Source organism: Trichechus manatus, unplaced genomic scaffold (assembly GCF_000243295.1).
Source record: "Trichechus manatus latirostris isolate Lorelei unplaced genomic scaffold, TriManLat1.0 scaffold00034, whole genome shotgun sequence".
Classification (NCBI taxonomy): domain Eukaryota; kingdom Metazoa; phylum Chordata; class Mammalia; order Sirenia; family Trichechidae; genus Trichechus; species Trichechus manatus.
This window is the reverse complement of record NW_004443970.1, coordinates 14,979,260-14,984,630: the sequence shown is the minus strand read 5'-3', so window position 1 is coordinate 14,984,630 and position 5,371 is coordinate 14,979,260.

Sequence of the window (5,371 nt, the reverse complement as noted above, 5' to 3'; positions counted from 1 at the left end):
GATCCCTCTGGATAATACGTCCAGAGTATGTGAGACATAATCTCACCATCCTTGCATCTAAGGAGCATTCTAGTTGTACATCTCTCAAGACAGATTTGTTCATTCTTTTGGCAGTTCATGGTATATTCAATATTCTTCACTAACACCACAATTTAAAGGTGTCAATTCTTTGGACTTCCTTTTTCATAATCCAGCTTTCACATGCATGTGAGGTGATTGAAAACACCATGGCTTGGGTCAGATGCACCTTAGTCTTCAAGGTGACATCTTTGCTTTTTAACACTTTAAAGAGGTCTTTTGCAGCAGATTTGCCCAATGCATTGCATCGTTCGATTTCTTAACTATTGCTTCCACGGGTGTTGATTCTGGATGCAGGTAAAATGAAATCCTTCACAACTTCAATCTTTTCTCCATTTGTCATGATGTTGCTTATTGGCCCAGTTGTGAGGATTTTTGTTTTCTTTATGTTGAGGTGTAATTCATATTGAAGGCTGTGGTCTTTGATCTTCATTAGTAAGTGCTTCAAGTCCTCTTCGCTTTCAGCAAGCAAGGTTGTGTCATCTGCATAACGCAGGTTGTTAAAGAGTCTTTCTCCAATCCTGATGCCCCATTCTTCTTCATATAGTCAAGCTTCTCGAATTATTTGCTCAGCATACAGATTGAATAAGTATGGTGAAAGGATACAACCCTGACACACACCTTTTCTTACTTTAAATCACACAGTATCCCTTTGTTCTGTTTGAACGACTGCCTCTTGATTTATATACAGGTTCCTTATGAGCACAATTAAGGTTCTGGAATTCCCATTCTTCCCAGTGTTATTCATAATTTGTTATGATCCACGGTCAAATGCCTTTGCATATTCAATAAAAGCACAGATATACATCTTCGTGGTATTCTCTGCTTTCAGCCAGAAGCCATCTGACATCAGCAATGATATTCCTGGTTCCACATCATCTTCTGAATCTGGTTTGAATTTCTGGCAGTTCCCTGTCGATGTACTGCTGCAGCCACTTTTGAATGATCTTCAGCGAAATTTTATTGCGTGTGATATTAATGATATTGTTCGATAATGTCCACATTCAGTTGGATCACCTTTCTTGGGAATAGGTATAAATATGGATTTCTTCCAGTCAGTTGGCCAGGTAGCTGTCTTCCAAATTTATTGGCATAGATGAGTGAGCACTTCCAGTGCTGCATCCATTTGTTGAAGCATCTCGGTTAGTATTCTGTCAATTTCTAGAGCCTCGTTTTTCGCTAATGCTTTCAGTGCAGCCTGGACCTCTTCCTTCAGTTCCATCGGTTCCTAATCGTATACTACCTCCTGAAATGATGGAATGTCGATCAATTCTTTTTGGTGTAGTGACTGTGTATTCCTTCCACCTGCTTTTGAAGCTTCCTGTGTCGTTTAATATTTTTCCAGTAGAATCCTTCAATATTACGACTCAAGGCTCGATTTTTTTCTTCAGTTCTTTCGGCTTGAGAAATGCTGAGCGTGTTTTTCCCTTTTAGTTTTCTAACTCCAGGTCTTTGCATATGCCATTATAATACTTTACTTTGTCTTCTTGAGTCACCGTCTGAAATCTTCTGCTCAGCTCTTTTACTTAATCATTTCTTCCTTTTGCTTTAGCTACTCAACATTGAAGAGCAAGTTTCAGAGTCTCTTCTGACATACATTTTGGGCTTTTCTTTCTTTCCTGTCTTTTTAATAACCTCTTGCTTTCTTCATGTATGCCGTCCTTGATGTCATTCCACAACTCGTCTGGTCTTTGGTCATTAGTGTTCAACGCATCATATTTATTCCTGAGAAATAATACTACTATTCTTGAGAAATATTCTCTAAATTCAGGTGGCATACACTCAAGCTCACACTTTGGCTCTTCTTGATTTTTCAAAAATGTCCTCAGCTTCAATTTGAACTTGCATATGATCAATTGATGGGCTGTTCCACAGTTGGCCCCTGGCCTTGTTCTGGCTGATGATATTGAGCTTCTCCATCTTCTCTTTCCACAGACGCAGTTGATTCAATTCCTGTGTATTACATATAGTGAGGTCCACGTGTATAATTGTCATCTATTTTGTTGAAAAAAAGGTATTTACAATGAAGAAGTCATTGGTCTTGCAAAATCCTATCATATGACCTCAGGCGTTGTTTCTGTTACCAAGGTCATATTTTCCAACTACTGATCCTTCTTCGTTTCCAATTTTGCATTCCAATCACCACTAATTATCAACGCATCTTGATTACATGTTTGATCAATTTCAGACTGCAGAAGTTGGTAAAAATCTTCAGTTTGTTCATCTTTGGTCTTACTGTTTGGTGTGTAAATTTGAATAATGATCGTATTCACCTATGGATATTATCCTATCACTGACAGTGTTGTACTTCAGGATCGATCTTGAAATGTTCTTTTTGACAATTAATGCAACACCATTCTTCTTCAATTTGTCATTTCCAGTATAGTAGACCATATGATTGTCCGATTCAAAATGGCCAATACCAGTCCATTTCAGCTCGCTAATGCATAGGATATCAATCTTTTTACTGTCGCCTTGTGGAACCAAATGGTGAGTTTCTTCCTCTCCAAGTTGGAAGTATAGAATAAAATATTTTTGAGTATTTAAGAGAACAGAATTATCTCTCACTGAGAACCGAGAATGAAAGAAAAGCATGAGCAAGCTGCATGAACTGAGGATAGGTGACTGGGGAACAGAAAGGTCAAAATACATCTCCGAAGATGTCAGTGTAAGCAGATGACAACTGAGGACCAAATGTTTCACCCTTCAAAGCATTGACACAATTCCAAGACAGGGAGATTAAATTACTTTTGAAAAAGAAATGAAATTAAACTATGTATCATAAAGGAAGTTTTTATCTGCACTGATTCTACAGTCTGAGTTTTATATCCAATTCATTAGCTTTTCCTTGAAATTTTGGATTGATCTTCCAGTGCCTAATACAGTGTTCTTTATACAGTCTATGCCACTGCTGTCTAGTTGATTCTGACTCATAGTGACCCTACAGGACAGAGTAAGACTGCCTCATAGGGTTTCCTAGGCTGTAAATCTTTACAGAATCAGACTGCTGCATCTTCTGCACAGCAGCTGGTGGGTTCAAACCACTAGATTTTCATTTAGCACTGCACCACCACAATCAGCTCTCTGTTCTTTATTCTCTACACTTCCTCCCTGGAGGATGACATCTACTTATGTGGTCTTGGTTATTGTCTATCTGCTGATGACTTTAAAAGCCACAATGCTAGACCAGGCCTCTGTCCTTGCCTGTAAAGGGGCAAATAAAATTGTCTGCTGGTCACCTCTACCAGGATGTTTCACAGGCTTTTCAAACTAGTATGTCCAAGGAAGCATCCAGAGCAGATGCACTTCACCTCTCCACTCTACTGAATAAAATCCTTCTTACTGTCCTAAGGCAGAGGCACTAAAAGGCCATAAACTAGGTATTGCTCATGGAGTCTGTGTCAGACTTGTGGAGTTTGACACTGAAGATTCCAAGGATAGGGAAGGGGCCTAGGAGATGCAAGCCCCAAGAAAGCTGGAGAAGAGAGATTGCAAGGCAAGAGCAGCTGAAGATATTGTTATTGGTTGAATTATGTCCCCCCAAAATATGTTTTGTATATCCTAACCTCTATGCTTGTGTTCATAATCCTGTTTGGGAATGAGTCATCTTTGTTATGTTAATTAGGCAAGATTAATGTAGGGTGTATCTTGAGTCAATCTCTTCTGAGATATAAAAGAAATGAAACAAGTGAGCAGAGCGGAGATGGGGTAAGATAGATGCCAAGACACATGGAGATTTCCAAGGAACCAGGAAGCAGAAGTTGAAGAGACAAGGACCATCCTCCAGAGCCGATAGAGAGAGACTTTCCCTAGAGCTGGCACTCTGAATTCGGACTTCTAGCCTCCTAAACTATGAGAAAATAAGTTTCTGTTTGTTAAAACCATCCTACTTGTGGTATTTTTGTTATAGTAGCACTAGATGACTAAGACAGATGTAGAATACTTTCTTTTTTAAAACATTTGTGATGGATGCATTGTACTAGATACTGGGGATAGAAGCATGACTAAGACAATTTAGGTCTAGTCGAGAAGATAGGTAAATATAAAAAATTTTAGAAGTCAAAATACAGTTTTATGCAAGGTTCACAGAACATTAGAGAAATTAGATATAGATAAAATTCATTTACTTGTTTAATTCATTCTAACAGCATTTCCTGAGTACCCACTACAATGTGCTAGGAGCTGGAGAAACAAAAACGAAAAATATCCAGTCCTTATCCTGAGGGAACTAACAGTCAAGTGTAGATGTTTCTGGGGCAAGAGTCAGTAAATGTGTGTTGTTGTTGTGTGCTGTCAATTCCAACTCATAGCAACCCTGTAAGACAGAGCAGAACTGCTCCATAGGGTCTCTAAGGAGTGGCTGGTGGATTCAAACTGCCAACCTTTTGGTTAGCAGCCTGAGCATTTAACCATTTCACCACCAGGGCTCCAGTGAATGTGTAGTAGACATACTAACTGGATTTTGAGGATTAGCAGAATTTGTCAAGGTAGCAAGAATAGAACTACAAGGGCATGGAAAAATTAAACAGCCTGGAGTGTTCAGACAATGCCAACTGTATAACTACTTGAGCAAAAAGTTAAGGCTGTGGGTTGGCAACAGGAAATGACGCTAGATATGAATGCAGTGGACAGGCCTGAAAGGGCTTGGGCTTTTTACCATGACAACTCAAATTGTTATTTCTGGTGAGATTCAAGCAGGCACACGTTGTCCTGCAGCATCAGTTTTAATTAAAATAATCTGGGGGGAAAATAGATGCTTTTACTATTAAAATATGGAAGTATCATGGAGTTGGATGCAATGGCATATGAACAAGTAAAATATGACAAGAAATACAACACAATTCTACAGCTTTACAGGCAAATGGCTTTGGTTGTCACCCCTAAAGACCATAGGGGCAGGAATTTATGATCCTCAGCTCTCAGAGGGTCTAGGTAGGATGGCTGGAGAACACTGAGTTATATTAAGTGTGCGAGAAATGTGGAAAAGTTAAGCACACAGACTGGGGAGAGGATGTGGCTCGGAGTACCGGATGCCGTCTTCGCCTTTGCTGCCTGGATCTCTCATCCCGAAAGGATCCTCCACCAGCTACCCTTTTGTCAACGCCTCTAGCTTCGGAGCTGCACTCCCGACGCCCGGAGCCTCGTTGCCCGGGCAACTCTCTTACATCTGGCGCCTCTACGGCCTCCCTGCTATTGGCTAAGATGACGCAGCGCGCCTTTGACGCCACTGAGCGGCGCCTCCCGATCCTTGGGCGCTATTTGCGGGAAGCCGCATTTCCCGGAATCCCGGTGG